The sequence below is a fragment of the Nanorana parkeri genome, unplaced genomic scaffold (assembly GCF_000935625.1).
Source record: "Nanorana parkeri isolate BGI_ZX_2015 unplaced genomic scaffold, ASM93562v1 scaffold91, whole genome shotgun sequence".
Lineage (NCBI taxonomy): Eukaryota > Metazoa > Chordata > Amphibia > Anura > Dicroglossidae > Nanorana > Nanorana parkeri.
In genome coordinates this window covers 1541756-1564210 of record NW_017306359.1, presented here as the reverse complement: position 1 = coordinate 1564210, position 22455 = coordinate 1541756, and the positions used below count along the sequence as shown (strand labels likewise).

Here is a 22455-nt window from a genome sequence, read left to right as displayed (position 1 = left end):
TTTTTTCATATATCCTAGCGCAACTACCTTGGTCACCAAGAACAGGTACAGTATTTGTAATTTTACTGAAAAGTCACATTCTGAGGTTTCCTTTTATTTTCAAGGATAAGTGTATTTCCCACACATCCTGTAGAGACTGATACCATGAGAGCGTGCTGTATCTTTAGACATAACACTAAATGCATAATTAACCAGTGCTAATGCAAATTCATAGATGTGAAAACTATTTTTCAGAAAAGCGCATAAACTATTCATCAAAGCACAACAACGCGTGGGGAACTGCTTTAGAGAACATGCCCAACTTGGCCTATGTGTATGTTTCTGCGACAAGAGATGTATAAAAAGGAGCAGATTACTACTCATTCATAAACGGGTAATGAAGCAGAACTAAAATCACACGCATGCCATCACTCAAGCGCAAGTCATTTACAACTTCTTGATGTCCCACACAGAAAAGCCCTTGTTCCTGTCATACAACCAGAGACAAACATAATTATGGAGGGTGGGTGGAGAGGGAAATGGCCTCACCACAAGCAGCAAGCCATAATTGCTCTTTAAGTTTCATTTTTCTAAAACTAATGTTCCTTTAATGAGAACTGAATCCACATTTTGAATATAGGTGATGAAAAGCACTCTTATTTTATACTCTGGAATTAATCAGTTGGCCACGTTAGGGGAAGTGTGGCAGACTTAATTTATATGCCTACTTATTAAATTAGACATTGCATTTTTTTAAAAAGTATAAACAATCCTTTGCCACTCCGTAGTATTATTGAGGAATAGCAATGTGTGATATGTATTTGATTTCTTGGCAATTACGAACAAAAAAATGTTTCATGTTATGAAAAGAGATCCAAATATGTGTCATTTATGTACTTTTTGTGTTTTACTTTTTTTCACCTCTTTTTGCTGCTGTATGTACTGTAAAAAAATGATGGTTTCTTATATTGGATACTACATCAAGTAAAGGAGACTTTCTAGGTCACTAGTTCACAGTACTCTTATCAATAAACTCTGTTCATCAAACCATGTCCACACAGCACAAAAAGGTTCTGTTGTGTTTATTATGAGAAATTACAGCAGGAATATACATCATAGCTGATATACAGCAATGAAATACAGTGCTAAAACATTAAAGACACATATTGTAATATATATATATATATATTATACAATATATGTATATAATAATTTTTTCTTTTACTTTTTTCAAAAAAGGTCATGTCTCCTGAGACAATAAATATAAAGAGTTGCTGGTCTTACCACAGCCCCAGGATAGATCATGACCTAAAGGTCGTGGGCTGGTACTCTAGACTAGAGTGTGTTACACAGGGGAAATTATATGTAAGATTCCAGTCATTTTTAATATATTTAGCAAGCATACATCTCTTATGTGAACAACGTGTTCTAAAATAAATTATAGTAGTGGTAAGAAGAGATTATATTACCCAATGAACTTTACTTTCCTAGCTTTAACAATTATAAAATCTACAAAATGTATTATGGCCATCCATTTATCAAATTATACCATTAGGCAAGTAGCTAATGTGCAGTAATTTGAAGTCATATAGAATTATTGTTGTTTCTGTGTTCTACAAATATGGAGATTTTCCACACCAGATGTGCTGCCACACTGCTTTCTAAGTTTTTAGCACAGGCAAAATTTGCAGACATGAGAAGATTCATTATTTTCAGCAGAAACCTCACACATAGGCTGCACTGGGGTATAATTGGAAAAAAAAAAACTCTTTGGATCGGCTGAGTCGAACTCCTTCTGCACTTCGGGTCAGCCGAACATGCAGAGCATGTTCGGCCGACCCGAACCCACGCAAAGCCACCTGATGTACGGCTGATTTCAGCAGATATGCGGCTGAAATCAGACCTACCAGCCTGAAGTGAATAGCCGAACAGCGTTCGGCTCACTTCGCTTTAGGTCGGTCATTCACTTGGCTGCCTACGGCAGCTTAGTGAATCGACCCCTATGTGTTGCATTGATGGTGTGCTGCCTTCATTCTTACATTCATATGGGTGCAAAAATTGAAAAAAGGGCCTCAGTCATGAAGGGGTTAAATAGGGTCCTTCTAAAATGTAGTGGAATTTGTCTTAAAAAATTCTTGGCAATGCTTATTCTCTAACGTGCTAAAGCCTGTGTCAACTTGTGAAGTGCAGCTGGTGTGAATAAGTCGCAATGCATGCAATATAATTCAATTGAACTACTGCACCTTTGGCACCTACCAAAATACAGTAAGATATTAAGACACTTGGCACACGGTACAATGCCTTTTCTGTAGTATTTGATAAAAGAGTCATTCTTCAGGTAAGGAGACTGCATGTCAGTTACATGATAATTAAGCTGAGCTTGGTAAGCTTCAGTACGAGTGTAGTTATTTCTCTGGAACTACTGTGTGCCCCATGATTTAGAGAATGCAACATTCTTTAGGGGACTCTTTAAACAAGACAGATTCCTTCTCATTTTAGATTTTAATTTGGCACAATTTACAGTACATCTTGAGTGAGGCAGGTTTGCTCATGTTTAGTGTTAGTTTCAGAAGGTGGTGGAGCAGCAGTGTTCAGGAGGTGATACTGCCGCCTCCTGAATGCACTTTAAAAAAAAAAAAATCACAATGGGATTTTCTATAGAAGGGGGTACAGAAGAGGGTCCCATTCATTTTAATTGTTGCGTTTGACAAGTGGCACTGCCTGTCAGCATAAAATGTTTATGCATACAGCATAAAATGTATACTGCACTGTGCGGCCGCAGTTCTGACCTTGTAGTGGATGGCTGGGGGGAGGGTGGTGGTAAAACTGTTCATCAACTACATGGTTTTACCCCCCCCCCCTTACTGCCTGTGTGAACGATGCCATAGTATGAAGCAGAGTGATGAAACAGCACAAAGATACAGATTTCTGCAATTTTCCTCTGAGCAGGAAGTGGGGGGCATTTATGTTACCTAATGCAGTGATGGCTCCTTTAAGGTACCAATGAGTGGCTATTTTTACTTCCACTGATTACCAATGCATTGGGGAAGGGGAGAATATTTTACCTACCACTGGTCACTAATACTGGAGGAAATAAGGGGACTATTTTTACTGCCACTGATCATCAGTGGTGGCTGACCACCAATGATTAAGAGGAGGGGGAACTTTTTCTATTGTCACTGACCACCAATTGCTAATGGCACAGTTATATTTTGTGGGTACTTAGGCTGAAGAATATGTGCAGTACAAACAACGAATAGGCTCAGACTTCATTTAACCATGCCCCAGCACAATATGAGACAGAGCGAGAAAGAGAGAGATATTAACGGAAATGTTAAGAAGTAGAAATTAGAACCCCTGGTTTATTATTATATTATGCAATATCTGTGTTTGTGCATTACTGTAAAAGAAAGATACAGATGAGTACACATATACATAGGTACATTTAGTCTGCATATGAAGCACAGAAATCCACATATTGATTTCTCCTGATTTACGGAAAATGTTTGTAATTGCAATCAGTTCATAGGAGACCTGAACAAGATGGTAATAAGAGCACCAAAATAATCTCACTTTTTTTTCTTTCTCTCAGTAGCCTCATTTGCTCCCTGAAAGACACAATCAATTGAAGGACACATTTTTCTTCCCTTTGTTCTTTTCCATCAATTTTAATGGGTATGGAGCATCATTCAAACAAAATGTAATGGGACAAGAAGATGGATGAGTACATTTGAAACTACCAGTCACGGGACAGAAAACATCTTGATGAGGTGAATATCAGCACTGGAGGGTTCAGCCACAAAACTCAAATAATATTTAGAAAACAGAACTCTATCTGCATTACATTGTATGTGAAAACACCATTCAGTAATGTTCATACTATTTATTTCCCCGTGGCTGACAGCATGCATAAAACACACTGTATAATTACAGATGGATGCAAGTGAAAGCAATGGCTCAAGTCAAGCTCTAGAATGCCATCATTTCAGAGAAGTAATCTTAACAGATGGATTGGACAAAGTTTATACCGTGCATTTTTTAAACTTCATTATCGCAGACCTTCCATGAAAATGTTGATCCGTTTTTCATCTAGTTCCCTACGCTTAAATGCTACGTTAACAAAAAAAATACCTTATACCCCAGCACACTTACCTAGCTGAGGGTGACATCACTGGGTCCTCTTGTGGTATCCTGGGAAAGCTGAGGATCCCAAATTCCACAAGCACGTGGAAGAGCCGATGAAGGGTATATATAGCCAAAACCTTTCTTTTTAGTTTTGGATAAATTAGGGAAGGGTTAAACCCCATTCATTTTATTTGTTTGCTGTTGGTGTTCCATTGGAAAGACTTTTAATTTACTGTCCCAGAGATGCAAAAGGAAATAAGAAGAAGTCACTCCAAAGTGTGGGGAGTTCTCCTCTTAGATAGTTATCAATGGAAAAGGTGCCACCATTATAAGATTTCCCCACTATTCCAGTTCTGGTGACAACTAAAAAATTTTATCCCAAAGAAAATGTTTTGGCTATACATACACTTTAATAACTGGGTATGATCAAAAATACATTAATGAGCCTAAGTGTAAGTCACATGTTTCACAAATGCAACCAGGCCCTAAGGAAACAAAGATCGTGTGCTTAGAGATATGGCAATGTCCACCAATTATATTTGTAGCTGGACTCAATGCTAAACAGGTTCCAAGAATTCATTCTAGGCTAGATAAAAGTATATCAGTCAAAATAAATGTAATATCGGGTGATATCGGGAGGCATTTTTTTCGACACACAACTAGCACAAGTCCCTGAATCTGTCTGAATATCAGCCTCCAGTGATCTTCTACAGAGAAGCACTCACACACAGGGAGCATCAGCACTCTAAGCCAGTAAGGGGCATGTAGCCTTGCACAGTTCTGTCCCCCATCTGAACAGGCTTACAGCAGTTTAGAGTGATGACTTCATCAGAATGCTGTTACTCTTTTATGGTCCAGTCAGGAGGTGGGGTAGCCTGGTTACCAGGCTGTATGGTTAATCTGTGGTGGAGAAAAGTGAGTTGTCTAAACTAACTATGCTAGCTAGCAAGGGTCTAGATCACATGTGTGGATGAACACAATTGCAAATATTCTGGCAGGTATGATGGTTAACATACAGTAGGTATTTCAACTGTATTTCAGATGTTGCTATAGAGTTCAAACTAAAATAAAAAATGCCTACATTTTTTAGAATCATACCTATTCTCTTTTTTGTGTGCATTAACTGAGGTTGCCACATGGATATTTACTTATATATCCATATATTTTGATCTATATATTATATATATAGATCAAAACATTTCCTAAAACAATTTAAAACCCTGGTTGTATTTAAAATATTTTACTCTGAGCAGTTACACAGCAATATCACATGCAATATAACCACTGTTCTAAAAATGCAGCAAAATAAAGTAATCCTGTAATTAGTACATATAAAATAATTTCATAACTACATCCTTTAAAAATAATCTCAAGCTAACATTTATAGGGCTGAAATTCAGTTTGAATGTTAAATGTTTAAAAGTTTTAGCTTCCTGCAGAATCAGATGGTTCCCTGAGCACTGATATCCTGTTTTAGGGTGGCCCCTTTCCCTTGCAGAATCTTATGGAGCCACCCTTGTGTGCAGGAGTAAGCTGTGTGTGTCTCCACAAACACACTGGCACAGCAGGGCAATCTCCTCCCCTCCTCTATCCCTTCCTATTAATTTGCACTTACCAAATCACTGTCATGTCATCCTGCTTTCAAAATACATGGCAAATGGAATATAACAATGAAAATAATGAAATGCTCATGGTGTACTTATGCTGACCAGTTGAGACTAAGGATGTTCAGATACCAGTTCAGATACTTGGCATTTTCACGAGAACTACCAGGGTTGCAGAAGTTGCAGCTGGGACCTAGCTCTGGCGCTCCACTACTGTCCTGAAACCATTAGTCTGTATTATTTTAGAAAAACTGTCACATGACAATAAACAAAAATGAGTCAGTACTGTCAGTTTTTGTACTTGAAAAAATGGTATCGGTGCATCCCTTGTATATATTAATAAAAATAAAATTATACATTAAAACAGGGATGCACAAATCTCAGGAGCTCCGTATGCTCCTTAAAAATTACAACTGCCTCCTAACTTTTGAGTTCTTCTCTAGTCTAGTCTTGGAGCTGGAAAAGTATCTGTACATGTACTTGTACTTGTACCGAGTACGGTACTTGGTATCTGAACATCCCTAGTTGAGACATTTACAAACAATTTTCATATGACCTAAGTGAAGTGTTGACTGACCCCATATCAGTTACAAATATTGCACAAGTTATCAATACCTAAACGCTACTAGTTTCTGATCACTAACAATAATGAGGTTTCACGAAGAGCCTACTGAGGAGAGCAGGAACACAACCATGTGTTTTAAGATAAACTCCTGTTCAATTTTTACTGCTGTGTGTCCCCATAGTTATACCATCTTTGTTTCTTCTGGTGATAACAGAAAGTGATGGGATTTTCAAAATTTCAAAATTGTCACAGAACAGCAGAAACAGAAATAGAGAGAAATATCTTAAAATGAGGGACACATGTCGTTGTGACAGCTAAGAGAGGATTTATATTCACTTTCTATTTTGACCCCGGAACAGAAAGTGAAGGGCAATCTCCCTAATAAGACACAGCAACAAAAACAAACTATACGCTACTCTAACCTACTAAAAAAGTTTGCTTAAAATAAGCGCTAACTAATAACAAAAACATTAACCAATAACAAGTAAGTTAACCAATAAAATGCTATTGAATCAGGCTGAGAGTTGTACATTTTTGTATCTGGCATTTCTCTGAGGAGTTGGTGGGATTTTAAATACTAGTGTGCTGCACTAAGCCCAGACGTCCCCCTTATCAGAGTATATTTTACCATATGTTATATACACATTGCATTTGGTTCGCAACGCTATAATGTGCTGTCTGAGGTGCCAGTACAGAAGTAGTTTTGCACAGCTGAGCTTAAAGTTGCCTTATATACTCAAATGTGTGATGGGGAGCTCATAATGCGGATGGGGAGCTCAATCCAGCTTGGCACAAAATCTAATTCGGTTCTTTAAAGGGACTATATATACTGTGGCATTGCGTGACAATACTACTGTGTTATGTAGCCTCAAAAGGACCCATGATTCTCAGCCAGAGGGGCTGAGTGGCTCCAGGAAACAATTTGCTTGTATCAGGAAAGAGCTAGCTTTTTAGTCCTTTCCATGTTTTCTGGTTCATAGTTGGGATCCTGGTGCTGGGAGATTTCTTAGAGCTCTGGGTGGGATGAGATTTCCATTCCTGGGTCCATGCTTTAGTAGCGACCAGCACCTAATTGTCCACCTGTGTACAACCCTCATGAAGAGGGTGCTGGGATGTATTGAGGGCCCCACCTGGGAGACAGGAGAACTCCACGCATGAGTCAGTGGAGGCCAGTGCAGCAGGGAGCTGCGGGTTTGTGGAGCCTATTGTGGGGGTTGGCACGTTATTGAGGTTGTCTGGAGGAGCCAGACAGTGGCCCTAAGGATTGAGGCCCGAAGCAGCAGTGCTGCAAAAGACAACTGTTAAAGGACTGGGACACTGTGAATGTGTGGGACTGAGCCAATAGATGTTATATGTTGGACTTCCTTTATTGTCTGCCTTTTGAAAGAATAATAAAGACTTTTGGTTAATGGAAAAACCATGCGTGAGTGCTGTGTGAGCTCACCAACATTACAATACATATACAGTATATTTATAGGGCTAGCAGGATTGTGGATGGTGTATATGTGTCACCTAAGTTTCTCACATACACATGTTGATCTGCTCCCAGGCCTTTTCACCCAGAGGACTGCCTCTAACTAGATATTTTCTCTCTTTTAGACCATTCTCTGTAAACCTTAGAAGGGTTGTGCATGGAAATCCCAGAAGATCATCAATTTCTGAAATACTCAGAACATCCCATCTGGCACCAACAACCATGCCACATTAAAAGTCACTTAAATCACCTTTCTTCCCCATTCTGATGCTCAGTTTCAACTTCAGCAGACCATCTTGACCATGTCTACATGCCTAAATGCATTGAGTTGCTGCCATGTGGTTGGCTGATTAGATATTTGCGTTAACAAGCAGTTGAATAGGTGCATGTAATTAAGTGGCCAGTGAGTGTATTTATTGTACTATATATGTTTATTCTTGACTGATATTGGACCACCATGTAGCCAATATTCAAATAAATGCACTTTAATTCCTGACACTATTGTTGCAACAAATTCATAAAGAAATACTACCATATTGGCAATAAGGAACATGGATATAAATAAGACCTCTATGTTGGAGTAAATTGGTTATTGTGTCGTACATGCAACTATTGTGTCACATCTTTGAGACAATTGAGTGACAACATTTGTCTTTAAGTTCCTCAGGAACTGATATTCGATGTGTATCAGTTACTCTCCCAACCTCCCCATATAGAGTATCTGCCTATAAAACTCTACCACTACCATAAATATTTGTGAGAGTTTTCTCAGAGTTGTAACATATTAAAATAAAGCTTATCAACATGTACTTGAATCTGTCACAAGTTCTACCATTTCTGGGACTATTGCGAGAGAGATTTTAAATGATTATCTACAACACTATGAATTCCAGGGTCTGTATATACAGAAAAATGTTTTTAATGGATAAATATCCTTGTAAATTTTATCTGGTTTGTTATTAAACCTTTGAGACATTATATATTGAAGTTTTTATTAACTCAGTGCTGCATTTGAAGTCCCTTCTTCCCACACCATTTCATCACTTTATGGCATAATATATATATCTTATTTATTCAGGATACTGTCAAAACGGGGGATAAGCAATAGTACAGAAGCTGACAGCTTAAAATATCACTAGCAGCAGCAGAAGTATAGTTTGCATGCAGGTCTTGTCAGTCTCTGAACTGCTAGTAACTACTTTGTTTGATATTAAGAATAATTTAAATATGGGTTTTAAAAAATAATCTAAAGTATTATTAGAACAGTGGAAACTTCTACATTCCAAGGCTATAGACACTGGATAGAGTGGTCAAATTGCTGACATATATTGTTGGCAAATCTGAATGTGGCCACTTTTTAAAATGTAAAGAATGTCATGTCTTTATGTAGGTAACAGTGACTTATGCAACACACCATACTTCTATTTTTCATTTTTTAAAGCAGACATACAAATGCAGATGCGAATGTAACTTAATCAAAATACAGACTTGTTAAAGTGAAACTATAGACACAACTTTTTTTTACTTAAACTTTTGAGCAGAGCAGGTAAGAGTCAGAGCCTCTGTTGGATCTGTATTGCTGGGTAAATGTCATCTATATCAGTAGACAGCAAAAAAAAAACACTCTCCCTAAAATAAGTGTTTACCATCTAAGTACCTGTTAAAGACCACTAAGGTGAAAGGAAAGCTCCCAAGTAGGAGATTTAGACAATTTGAAAGAAAGTCAACCTCTGTTAGGTTTTTTTTGTGTGCCCTCGGGTGAAATTTTCCTTCACTTCCTTTTGTTTAGGAAACAATGGGAAATCTCTTCAGCAAAGGAAATGACTTCAATAAAACACCTTTTTTTCCCAGTAAAAACCTGTCACATGGTCACTTTCTATGTCTTCCCATCATAAAGCCAACCACTTCTCTCATTTCCTATCCTGCTGTCACAGGAACAGAAGTGAGGGTGCTCAGACGGTAAATATAATTTAGCAGAGTATTATCTCTTTTCAAGTTTATTCAAAGCAAATTCTTGGAAAAAGTTTTCACTGGAGTTGTACTTTTCAGTGGAGTTTGACATACATTGGAATATTGTATTGCGATAATATTATACATGCTTGACCTAGTAAATATAATTACTGTAGTGGATATAACAAGAAACCTTATCTTACAGTTTACATCATCAGGAGAAAATATCAAACTAAAGCATAGCCTATTACACGGGATGTATCTACATTAGACTTAAGGCTATTAGCTCATCAACCGTTTAGTCCAATGTAGATGTAGTCACAATATTGTTACTGTACTACATTTCTGCCAGCATCACATAAAATCATGGCATAAAATACACACAAAATAGTTAGAAGATAGTTGGACTCTTGTTCTAATACCTTATTACCGTATTAGAACAAAATGTTACTTTCTATAGGTTTAATCACATAAAGGCTTTAATGTACTAAATAATGCAGAATTTAGTAATGATTGGAATCTGGTTTGTTAATAAAAAAAAAGTTATTCACATTTGAGACCCATCCAAAACCCACTGGCTGGTGTTGCCACACAATGCCACCTTGCATTGTCATTATCATCACAGTCATCTTCAAGAAAAAACACATTGTAAAGGTTTGATCTTTGAGTTCTCCACCCTTTCCAATTAAAAATATTTGAGGATGATTAATTCTAAATGAACCTTGCAGCATTGGCAATGGCGGAAGGGGCACCACCAACCTAACATGTCTGGTGTAGCCTTAAAGTGACATTAAACCCTCAGATTTTTTAACATAAACCAATACTGTAATGTGTGCCTTACTGTAATCCATGGTTGTTTCCCTTCTCTTTGCTGCTCTTCCTTTTAAATCCTCATGTCTTCTCATGCTTGGGGAGAACTTCCCTTTTCAGCTCAGGGCCTCTTCCTGTAGTGCTGGCTCAGGTTACAAGCCTATACAAACTTATACACAGACACCGTGTATCCATTCCTGAGACAAGGCAGTCTTCTGCAAAACAGAAGTTCTGCAGAGCATGAGAACAGATACAGATTTAAAAGGAAGAGCAGCAAAGAGAAGGGAAACTACCATGGATTACAGTAAGGCACACATTACAGTATTGTTTTTGTTAAAAAATCTGAGGGTTTAATGTCACTTTAAGCAATAACAGTAAATAAAGGCACATAGTGTGGTTTAGAGTTTTGAAGTATCTGAGGCTGGAAATGCCATACGTCCCAACCACCTTCTAGCACAATGTATTTAGGCAATGGACACACCCCTGCCACTCCCCCAGATATGCAGACGATTAAGTATAGATATGCCAAAAATTATTGGTTAAACACAGAATTGTTTGTTGATGCAGCAGTGCCGTCCGTCCGTTTTTCTACTACGGGCGGACGGCAAGAGGTTAAAGAGAGAATTAAGAGATAGGATAAAGATTTTAATGCAGAATAACGCTTCATCAGTTTAAAAAGAGTGTCAGCTGAGGAGGAAAGAGGGATTTAGCTTCCAAAGAGGGACAGTCCCTACAAATGAAGGACAGTTGGTAGGTATGGAAATGCTCTAAGGCCAGGTCCAAAATGTACACTGCTTGGATGGAGTATATATGTTCTCTAATCTCCAATAACATATTCTGTGTTTTATTTTTTTTACTACAGACACGCAACTGTATTTTCTGTTTCAATTTAAAATGCATGCACTGAATGCAGAATAGCCAGATGGTTACCAACACACTTCCAACTGAAAAAGGTTTTAATCCATAAAAAAATATTTTTCTATCAACAGACCAAATAGCAATAACTATGAACTTTTAGACTGACCTTTTTTTGGAACAGCTTGAACTTTTTGGATATATAACACCTGGTGACAAGGAAACCATCTGCTCATCTCATCTATGCTAAAATATAGAGATGCGCTTTACTTATGTAAAAAGCATGATAAGCAGAGAAAATAAAGTTCAAACAATACCTAAGATAATAAGACTAATAATATCTAAGCTAACTAGATAGGAGTTGTAAGAACAAATAATAAACTACAGAAGAAAAAATAAATGCTGTGTGGATAGGTTTTAGTTGAAAACAAAAAAAACTTGATGTCTTAAGGGATAAGAATCTCCATTGCAGCCTGATTACACTTATCCGTGTGCTTTAACCTAAAAAAAAAAAGCTTAAGTGGCATCCGAATCTGGTTATCACGAAGTCAGTACTTACTTTGTAGGCTTTCCATCCTAAGGATACAAGAAGAGGCCATTTTTGGAAAGCGGTTAGACTTTCAGACCATATGCAACACAAATTTAATAGACACAATTACAGCTTTCTATGGCCTTTTAAAATCACTTCTGTCTTCCAATTATGGCTGAGAGCTAGTATTTTTACCCACCGCCAGTTGTGCATCCAATATCCAACATTATAGTGCTTTATCAATTCCTGTTTAAAAGCTTCTTCTCTTTTAACTGTAACATTGGATTTTATGTGTTCTGCAGAAACATCTATTATTCAGCACGTGGATATAGTGGTAGTTACACAGAGCACTCAATATTACTGTACGGTGGACCATCTCTCCAGCACACTCCATTAAATAGTATTACATTTATGTTTTTTTAACCTTATATTTTGTAGGTTTCTATTGTTTGTCACAAGTCAAGCAATACGTATGATCTGAAAATCAGTACATGCATGAAACAGTTTTAACCTTTCACTGGTAATGTTTAGTTATTACTTACGTTGTAAATATTGATCTTGTACTAAAACAAAATGGCATATGCCTTTAAAAGTTACACTAAGACAGCAATTCTTTCTAGCCACAAAGAGCAGATGGATCTCAAAAAAGTAATATCATTAAAGAGCAATCTTCAAAAACATGACTTCAAATAGATTGTTCTTATTTTCTCAAAGAGTATATAGATAACTTTATGTGAGTAAGTAATGGAAAAATAACACCCTCCTTTGTTGTGTTCCCTTTATTTATTTACACTTTCCATGTTTACATGAGTTTGTCATTTGTCCATATGTATTTCTCCAATTTAATGTAAATCATAAAAGGATGGATACTAAAAACTCTTTGGAAATGGCATTTAAAATATTGTCCGGTGTACACACACTTTAATTTTGATAAAGCTCTAACACTAACAGCATATTTCACTAAAATAGGTGAGTCGTTTTGTTTTCCCAATAGTCTTTCCCAAAAGACAGCAAACCTTAAATGATCTATAGAATGAGTAAATAAATGAAAGTCCATCTCCAGGATAATATTAGCCCCCCTCCCACCCGACAGACAAAAATGGATATGACATATTTTGCCCACAGTAGGGCTTTAATAATGCTAACCTATATCCTAAACTATATACAGCAACTTAGGGTTATTCACAAAGTTGCCGAAGGCACCCAAGTGAATAACCCACCCCCCCCAAAGTGAAGTGAGCCGAACACTGTTTGGCTATTCACTTCAGGCTCGTATGGCTGATTTTAGCCGTACATCGGCCTAGATCAGCCGTACATCGGCTTGCTTCAGCTGGCTTCGGTTGAGCCGAAAATGTAAATAAATATTAGATTTCAAAAAAGAAATAAAGATTTTTTAAAAAGAAAGATGATTAAAAAAAGAAAGATTGAAAAAATAAAAAAAATAAACAATTGCATTTATTTATTTAATTAACCCTTGCAGTGGGGCTACTCCCCCACTGCAAGAGTTAACTGCTCATTTTTGTCTAGGTTCAAAAATAAAAAAAGTTATACTCACTCGATCTTCCAAGCTGGCTGGCTCTTAGACCAGTCTTTCCAGCCTCTGCTTCTCCTCAGCTGCAGCTGTCTAAGGTCCCTGAGTAATCATGTTCTACACACAGTGTATAGGATGTGACGACACCGAGGGCCATGCCATCGCTGCAGAGGAGGAGGAGGCAGGCAGTAAGAAGCGCTCTCACAGCCAAACAGCTCAGAGGATCAGGTGAGTATAACTTTGTTATTTTTTAACCAAGACAGAAAGGAGCACTTAACCCTTGCAGTGCAGGAGTAGGCCCATTGCCAGGATTACTAAAAATGTTACCCGGAGTTCTGCTTCAAAGCAAATCAGACGAATTTTGAGTGCTTAAAACATAAGATCTCTATGTTTTAAGGTAGTTCAATGTTCTAGTGATGAATGAAGAAGAGGCTATAAAATACAAAATGTAAATTGTTTTTTCATTGAGCTCCTTATTGGAAAATTTGAATTTTATAGGCCAGTTATGCAAAACACTTTGCTTGTAGGAAATAGTAATGTGTACACTATTTTACCGTATTTGATGTAATGGACTTCATTCTAACTTGGAGTTTCATTATAAGCAACCCATGATGGTTGCTTATAATGCATGTGGACTCAAACATATACCTGGTAAGACAGGGGGAAGGCAAGCAAAATTGTGGCGCAAAGGCAAGTGTATGCAGGCGTTTAATATGCAGAGCTTTCTACCAGGATCAAATTGCTTTATATTATTGTATGTATTCTTAATTGAATCTGGGTGTGTTTTGTATATTTCTGGCAGATCTGGGCAGTAATCAAGCATGAAACATTGCCTCTGTGCAGGATCTTCCTTTAATAAAGACCAGTCACTGCTCCTCTTTCTCCTTGTGCAAAGTAACTGGTCTTGTATCCACCACCCGCCTGTAGTTATCTGTAGTGGGAGGACCTCCCATAGCTCTGTTCCCTGCACAGACTATATGCATTTGGTGCACACAAAGTGAATTTATATACCTATGGTATTAAAGTGGAAGTATATATAAATGAAAAGTTTTATGCCTGAAGTTCAGCTTTAAGAATCTTTTTTTAAAGGGTGGGTCAAAGGATTAAATTTGCCTTGCTATAAGACATGGAATTTCCTAGCTCTGCTCGTATATTGGGGTTAGAGAATGCTATTTTCATTTAAATGCAGCAAAATTTCATTTCATTTCAAAATTTGCATCCATCGCAACCTATATATAATGCATTGTAAGTAGAATGTTTTAGATAATATCTGAGCTAGTAATAAGAACATTAACTGATGTACAGTTCATACTGCGAAATAATGCAAACACAAACCTGGAAATAATAAAATCCTTGTGAGTGTATATTCAAGACCATTCCCAGCAGAAGACCGAGAAAACATATTACAAAAAGAAATAAATTACATACAACTGATGATTGCTCTCTACAATTACCTTTGTTAAAAGCCCAAGGTGAAACCTTCTAATCAAAACATTACCTGCCAAGAAATTTTTTCCTCATCAGTAATCACTGGCTAATTAATGTATCCAATTAAAGGCTGCACGCATCCATAACCCCCTTCAGTTCTCCCTCAGATTTCAGATAATGCCACTTTTTATGGACTACCCAGACAGACCACATACAGTGAATGTGGCCTGGATGATAAACCTAGCCTGGCACTGAGGTTTAGATCCTGGCAGCTGGATTCTAGTTGAGCTCTCCGGCCTGGGTGATATTTCTTCCTTTCACAGACCTTTACAATCTATGCCAGCCTAACCACCATGCCAAAAGATGTGCTGCTTTTATCAACTGAGCAAAAATTAACTGACTAATAACTTGCACGCTTTTTGTTTTGGCAGATAAAGCTCATAAAATAATGCAGTCACATGCTATAAAACACTGTTATTGGGCTCATCTAATCACATAGCACTTGGTGATCAGTGACCTATAGCAACTAATCAAAATCTCTGTTCATAAGTGTGCCCTTCTAAGCTGATTTCTGATGGTTGTCCTGAGCTACTGCACACTATTTTTGTATTCACTGTTTAAATAAAGTCTAACAAGAGCAGGCAGTGTATAATAGTGCCACCCTTTCAGTTTCACCACTGCAAACTTCCACTGGTGACGTCCTAATTAATGGTAAGGACACGACTTTGCTGGAAGGATTCTAAAACTTCAACATAGAGTTTATGAGCCTAACATTACATATACCTCCATAACGTCTTGCACAAATCTGATTGATTCTTGCAAGGGTAGGTTGTTTTAGTAGTTTCCTTAAAGGGTTAGTTTACCTTAATATCACCTTTCCAAAAAAAAGTACCTTCGCATTTCAGCTTCTGTGGTATAATAAAAAGTGGTCCTCTGTGGTATAATAAAAAGATGCTTAAAGTGACATTAACTAAAGAGTTAAATCATAAAAATGCATTTAAGTACCTTAACTAATAACAAAAATATAGCTTATTTGTGTATCACTTGGCTGCATATCCTCCAATCATCTCTAAGCCATTCTCAGCCTTTCCCCAGCCTGTCTACAAAATCTAGTGTGAACGAAATCCCCATTTGAGGCATGGCAGCATTAAGCTCTGGCTTGTTCAAACCCTCTGCTTGTGCAGTGTGCATTCTATGCCTCGGAGGCACAATGCTGAGCTCAGCTCCAGTGTGAATGGGACAGATCACATGTTCTTGCGCTGGGATCCATGAGTCCAACAGCCAAGTGTCCAATGGCCATGTATCCAATGGATAGCGGGACGGGGAGGGTTGCCCACTCTAGAAGTTTTACAGACAGCTGAAGAAAGGCTGCACACGACCTACAGATCGCAGGAGCAAAAGGCACAGACAACAATATAAACATTATCATAAATAACCCTTCCTTACTCTACTAAAATGTGTCTTTGCCTTTGTCTGTTTTCCTGTTGGAGAAACGTCCCATTACTTCCTGTCTGTAAAGGAAATCTCTCCAACAAAACACAGATGGCAAATAAACCTTACTTAAAGAGCAAACCAGCATCACTGAGTATGCAGACAGGGGGCCACAAAAGTAGGGCACCCCCTAAACAAATGTCCGCACCCTAAAAATTTCATAGAACAATTCTTTATTATGAATAACATCACTGCACAAGTACACAGCCTCACGCAAATGTAACCCACAGCATAAAAACACCCCAAAACCACCAAATACCATGCCACCAGCCCTCAAAAATAGTATCAACTAGCAGAGAACTCGGGTTGAGCCCTGAGTTTAACAGACCCACGCAGCAAAATGAATAAGGCACATACACTATTAAAGAGGTACAAAAGCAGGTGCTAAAAGTGAACATACACATGCTCTACAATGCTATGGCAATAACAACCTGACAGAGGCTATAACCCTCTCTCTAATAAAAGGTTTTGGCTAGAGTTGGGCTTTAAGGGAGTTTGTACACATTCACACACATAATTTTTGTTTTAACTGAAAGTCATGCTTAAATAAAACATGTCTTTGTAACCACAGAAATGGCATTGCATAGGGCACATATGATACATACATATACCATCCACACATTGATCAGCACATAGATAGTTCCCTGGTTTAACTCTCACTCTGTAAAGCCTTTCTTTCGTGATTTTGCCAGTGGTAAAACTGAAGTAATAATACATTGAAAACACTTTGATATGTTTTCTCGCTAGTGTGTAATTATTTTCCTATGGTATACCAAATCCATCTTGGCATTGCTCCGTCACAATCTCACAGAAGGTCTTTTAGCCTTAGAAGGTATCTCTTCCCTAGCGTGACTCGTGTAATCTTCCAGTTTTATTGGAGGCTGCTCTAGCACATCCAGCTGTGCTTCTAAATAAAGAGACTGAGTGATGTGAAATGCTGTCCTGGAGGAACAAAGCCCAGGTCACCGGTGCTGGCAATACCTGGAGCCTCGTTTGAGTATAATAGAAGCTTGAAAGAGGAAGAAAAGATGCTAGTTTGACCCACATTATGCCAAATATAGTAAACATAGGGATAAAATGAATCCATGTGTAAAGACAATGTAATTGCAGCATACAATGCTTTTAACTTACACACATAATGACAGTTCTATTCATGATTTGTAATGAAATAACAGCACGCTTTGTTTTGTTTGCCTCCCTTCCAGAACTGTTTTTTTTTTCCTCACTAAAGATATAATTACCTGTGCCATTTCTACGACTGACTCATACCTACCGATTCACTTCTTTATGTGCCTTTTTTTTCACAGCTGAGCACAAAGGAAGATGCAAACTCATAAAATGAGCATCTGCTTCTGCTGCTAGCACTGGAGGTTAGCCTTGGAGCTGCTTAGTGTACAATATTACAGAAGATCGCCTTCTGTTCTTCTGTATAGATTGTATTTGTACATTTTATAGGATCAGAAAGGAAAAGATGCTTTTTGACCTATGAAGAAGATCATCATCACCTCATATCACTTTGATTTATACACATACATCAAATCATTTTATACATCCATCAGAAGGGAAGATATTTCTTTCAAAGATGTGATGTGACCTCCTGACCAAAGCCAATGATCCACCTGCAGTTAGTGTTCCAGTAAAGGAGAATCATAGACAACCTTTCCTCAACCTCAAATGGCTGATTACTAGTAGCTCACACCCCAAAACCACAAAATACCATGCCTCCAGTCCCTGTTAAAGAGTTTCAACTAACAGAGAACTCAATCTGTGCCCTGAGTCGAACAGACCCGGATAGGAAGCAATTTAAGGGCTTGTTCACACCATTTCCAGACCAGTTTCAGACCAGAATGTTTTTTATCTGGACCAAAAATGCATACACATTAATGTAAATGATAAAAATGAGGCCAGTTAACACCACTTCGTTCAGTTCCAGACCTTTTTAAAAAGGTCCCGCATGCTGCATTTATTCTGCTCTGGAATGCACACAAATGCATGTTAATGCACCACAACGCACTTGATCATGCCTAAAACCCAGGCAAAACCAAGCGGGACCAAACAAAATCCACTGGAACTCGGCAAAAAGGTGTCAAAAATGCACATAACCGTGTTTGCAGATCCAGATCTGGTGTAGGGATGGTGTGAACAAGCCCTCAGGCTGCATTCACACGTAGGCGACAGCTTTTTCGGTCGTTCCTACGTGTGTTTTTGCTGCGCGTTTTTTGCGCGTTTCTGCAAACGTTTTATGCACATACATTAAGTCACGCGTTTTTGCAAGCACATTGTGACACATTGATGTAAATAAGCAAACGCCCCAAAACGCAGCAAACTGCAGTTTTTTAGTGTTTCCATTGAAGTCAATGAGGCCAAGAAGCACTTAAAGGAGAACTGTGAGTGATTTTCACTCAACCTCATAGTTCGAGCCGACCTGTGACAATGAGACTGTCACACGTTAGCTCAATAGGTCGGGAAGTGAGCGAACACATACCGTCGCTCGCTCACTTCTCGATCATGTCCCTGCAGAGAGCCATGATTGTCACTCACAGCTCCCTGCAGGGATTCTACCTATGAAGAAGATCATCATCACCTCATATCACTTTGATTTATACACATACATCAAATCATTTTATACATCCATCAGAAGGGAAGATATTTCTTTCAAAGATGTGATGTGACCTCCTGACCAAAGCCAATGATCCACCTGCAGTTAGTGTTCCAGTAAAGGAGAATCATAGACAACCTTTCCTCAACCTCAAATGGCTGATTACTAGTAGCTCACACCCCAAAACCACAAAATACCATGCCTCCAGTCCCTGTTAAAGAGTTTCAACTAACAGAGAACTCAATCTGTGCCCTGAGTCGAACAGACCCGGATAGGAAGCAATTTAAGGGCTTGTTCACACCATTTCCAGACCAGTTTCAGACCAGAATGTTTTTTATCTGGACCAAAAATGCATACACATTAATGTAAATGATAAAAATGAGGCCAGTTAACACCACTTCGTTCAGTTCCAGACCTTTTTAAAAAGGTCCCGCATGCTGCATTTATTCTGCTCTGGAATGCACACAAATGCATGTTAATGCACCACAACGCACTTGATCATGCCTAAAACCCAGGCAAAACCAAGCGGGACCAAACAAAATCCACTGGAACTCGGCAAAAAGGTGTCAAAAATGCACATAACCGTGTTTGCAGATCCAGATCTGGTGTAGGGATGGTGTGAACAAGCCCTCAGGCTGCATTCACACGTAGGCGACAGCTTTTTCGGTCGTTCCTACGTGTGTTTTTGCTGCGCGTTTTTTGCGCGTTTCTGCAAACGTTTTATGCACATACATTAAGTCACGCGTTTTTGCAAGCACATTGTGACACATTGATGTAAATAAGCAAACGCCCCAAAACGCAGCAAACTGCAGTTTTTTAGTGTTTCCATTGAAGTCAATGAGGCCAAGAAGCACTTAAAGGAGAACTGTGAGTGATTTTCACTCAACCTCATAGTTCGAGCCGACCTGTGACAATGAGACTGTCACACGTTAGCTCAATAGGTCGGGAAGTGAGCGAACACATACCGTCGCTCGCTCACTTCTCGATCATGTCCCTGCAGAGAGCCATGATTGTCACTCACAGCTCCCTGCAGGGATTCCCCCCCTCCCTGCTCCGATCCTCCAGCACTGACTGGCGGAATGGATGGGGAGGGGGCGGGTACAGCTGGCTCTGTCTCTAGATAGGCAGAACCAGCTGTCAATCACGCAGTTGGGTAGATCTCGACAGCTGTAGCTCGCGGTATACTGAGCTTAGGGTCACGGGAGGACGCTAGTTTGTGTCCTCCCGTGACCCTTAGGAGAACTATGGGGAAAAACACTTACCCCATAGTTCTACTTTAATCTGCACTTCTTGAGAGAAGCTTATGTACTTTTTTACAGTGATGTGCATTTTGCTACAAGCGATAAAAACGCTCCAATGTCAACACGGCCATAAAAATAAATAGGATTTTTTTTTTCCGGGTGTTTTCTTTTTAAACTTTTTTTAGGGCAGAAAAGACGCTACTAAATGCTAGGTGTGAATGAGGGCTTATTATGCAGTAGTATGTTACACTCATCTGCCCACCTAATGTAGAAACACCGTTACACGTTTATGCAAAGCTGAAGATTTTTAAATATAAATATTTTCTGTTTTATTTTTACAGTTACTTATAATGTGGCTTTTACTGTCAATATCTAAACTGCCTTCAAGCCTGGTTCGAGTTCAGCTTTGCTGTATCCTACAAGGAAATGACAAATGGAAGTCATCCCTAGACGGATGATGTGATGATGTGTGCCCTTTAAAATCAGCAATATTACCATGGTTCAAAGGAGGCTGCGAGCTCAGAATTAGGAGACCGTAAAATTAAAGGGATTTGCTCCAGTCAAGTACTAGTGTTTGAGCAGGCTAATTCATTTTCAGTCATCTGATTTGGTTACTAACTGTTGTTTTGGGTTTAGTTCACCCCAGTGGACAGTAGGGGTGTTCCGCTGACAGGTGCTCCACATTAATGTGGCTTATTAACCCCTTCCTGAAAATACATTGCGCCTGAATGTCCAAAAAAAAAACCAACGAGAGCTTGTATGTGAAAAGACACAGAAGAGCGGAAGGTGTCACATGCACATTACTGCTCCCCTTTGATCCCTTATCAGTGACATTCAAGCAACAATACAGTTAGCTGGGGCTGGAGGCAGAGTGCATATTACAGTGGAAAATTGCTCACATTTTTCAAGGGATTAAACTCTATCAGAAATACAGCAGAGGAACCACTGAAACATCATGGTTATGGAGATTACTTTTTTTTTAGGAGAAATATAACAGTATTATAAGGAGCCCCATTGAAATGCCAGTTATTGATACCTGTATTGCATGGGGCAATTTCTCTGCACCAAGTCAATTGATTTACCCAACTGCCTGTCCTAAAACGAACTGCCAGGCGTGGTTACCTGGCATGACCAACACTCATGACTCACGCAACTTTTAACATGGTCAGCATGTAGGATATTGAAAAGATCAAAGGTCAGCTGCAGATGGATTTTTATTGAATGTTTTTTTTTTTAACTGACCCCAGGCTTAAAAAAGGATGCTCTGCTCAGTTCTGCAGCATATTGCTCAACATATGGCCAGATCTCATTTGATCTTGCTAATTGTTGGGGAGAATGTATCAAACCTGGAGCAGACATAATCTGGTGCATTTGCCCTTAGTAACCGACCAGCTTCAAGCTTCAGTTTATTTAGTTAAGATTTGAAAATTAAAGATCGATGCTTATTGCTCCAATTTTGATTAATTCCCCTATTATATATAACATGACATAGAAAGACATGAATATGCATTATGGGCATTAGACCTGTTCTGTGCACAGGCTAGGAGTATGTAAAGTTTTTGCTGCAGATGGAAACAGGTCCTCTTTCTGCAAACAAGCTGGAGACTTGACATCCTATGAGTTAGCTCCTTTGATTTCTCCACCAACTGGGGATTTCAGGTCAACATTAAACTGAAATTGAGGCTTTGCCCTCCGCAGTAATTAACAATGTTAATCTGGGTTTTCCTTTCAGCAATGACAGAGTGTCATTTTTATATTTAATTAATACCCCAGATCATTTTGGAAAGAGGGTAATGAGACTTTGGACTGATTACCATGATAGTGTACATTAAGGCAGCTCCAGGTAGCCAGTCCACTCTCTAATTAGCCCGCTGTGAAATGAATCGCATCAGAAAGACAGTGAAGAAAGCCAGTTAGCTGCCTCTGTACTTTCCACCTTAGCCGCTGCTGTGCCAATAGACCACCAACACTTCTTAGTGCAGCGTGTCATCACCAATACTGCTTAAACTGCTGGAGCTCAGCCGCTGTCAGCAACAATTTGTCATGGACAGAACAATCTAATACAAGAACAACCGGAGCCTAAAAAAAAGGCGCAATCCCTGGCTCTAATGCTGATACCAACAAGCATACACAATTTACAAAGCAACAGAAAAGGACAGCAAGCTGTTTACTGATTAGCTATTAATTCCACTGCTCAATTTCACTTTCTATTCTTGGAATATACATCAATACAAATGCTTGACAGCAACTTTAAGTGTATATATATATATATAT

General features: G+C 38.7%; 1 protein-coding gene across 2 annotated transcripts in view; it reads right to left on the bottom strand.

The window, feature by feature from the left end:
* Positions 1–22455, bottom strand: part of PDZRN4 (PDZ domain containing ring finger 4) — a 127116-nt gene that overhangs the window by 103575 nt on the left and 1086 nt on the right. The gene's annotated exons all lie outside the window — the stretch shown is intronic.